This window comes from Channa argus, chromosome 12, assembly GCF_033026475.1.
Source record: "Channa argus isolate prfri chromosome 12, Channa argus male v1.0, whole genome shotgun sequence".
In the NCBI taxonomy this organism is placed as follows: domain Eukaryota; kingdom Metazoa; phylum Chordata; class Actinopteri; order Anabantiformes; family Channidae; genus Channa; species Channa argus.
Window position 1 is genome coordinate 11403443 of NC_090208.1, and position 1620 is coordinate 11405062.

The following is a 1620-nucleotide window of genomic DNA, read 5'->3' on the forward strand; positions in this document are numbered from 1 at the left end:
GTATTTTTTTTTTTTCTATTGGGTTTAAAATGTTTTATATATGCAACAAACTTTAATGCACAGTGCCTTTTTGTATTTTTTTTATGTCAAGAGGAGATTAAATTGATACCATAGTTTGTACAGTTCTTTGATTTGAAATTTGTTTTGTAACGTTTAATTTTATTTTTATCGATTAACAAATGTTTAATAAACAATTTTATTTAACCACGTCTGCGTATCAGCCCATGATATTTATTATGAGCGCCAGGCTTAAATCTCTATTAAAAGGGCACCAGTTCTATAATTTATAAAGGAGCTTTGATTGTGTACAATTATACTGATGATAAACATTGTGTTTACTTAAGTGATGGCTCCTACTGGAATAAAAATGCAGGGAAATGCAGTGTTTTGCTGCCACCTGCTGTCGTGCACATGTAATGCACCACCCGGCAACCCAGCAAACAATCCCCAGGCTGAAAAAACCTAATATTCTTTGCAGTCTTTGACTTTTTAGTAAGTTTGTTAGATATGGGCATGTTATACTTGTGTCAGTGTGTTGTTTTTTTCCCCCCCATTGTTAATTTAATAAGTGTGTTACATATTTATATTAAACTAGTACAAGAGACTGCCTTGCTTTTAACAATTGAATGATACCTTATGGAAAATTGACTGGTATGAGTCAATGACTGTGTGGGACCAAAGCTCATAATTTCTCACCAAATATGATCATTTTTCTATAGTGGAGCCTCCGTTTGTTCTTTTATCCACATACTGTTATAACCAAAGTGCATAAGTCTTATGAAATAACACACATGTAGTATATTTGTGACTTTAATGTGAGGTGTCCAGCACGCACATAAATGTTATGTCATGATCAGAAAGCTGTATTGGGTGGCGAGACCTCCGGGTGTGAACAGAAAATAAATAATGTCGCCAGATGGGAAAATCTCACAGGCAATTACCTGATTAAACACTCATAAAAGGAAGGTCTGTCCTGATGCAATGGTCACATGTGGCTGTGTAATTAAGAAGTGTAGACAAAACTTTGTACCCAAAGCCAATATTTGAAAATTTCTGATCAATGATTGATTAAATCAAAGCTAACTTTTTCACATTTTTACATCAAATATACTTATTCCATTATTTGAGCCTTGAATGATTTAATACATTGGTTCCAAATATCGTCAATATATTCAGTAATCAAACAATGATGAACTGATATTAATATCTGGCCTTAGTGAACTTAGTGAAAAAAAAAATAATTATGAATAATTATGCAGCAACCTACAGGGCCAATATGTATTTGTTATTTACTATCTAAGATAATGGAAAAGGTTATTCGCTTTAAAGCTTTGAAGCTCTCATGAAATGTATTCTGTTCCCTGTAGTATCAAAATATATAACAAAATAAACATATTTTCTTCCTCAAGAGGGAAGTAGAGGGCTCTGTAAACAAAATCCAAGTTGTTACCTGACCAATGAAAATCTGGGGGAAGACACATTTTAGCATTATTTTACTTCACATTTTCATTTTCTAGCACATTGACCTCAACATGTCTTCATCCTTCAGCAGCTACAATGAGGATGGTTCACTGCAGGTATTTCACGATTTTACTCCTCAGCTCCTCCACAATGCCACAA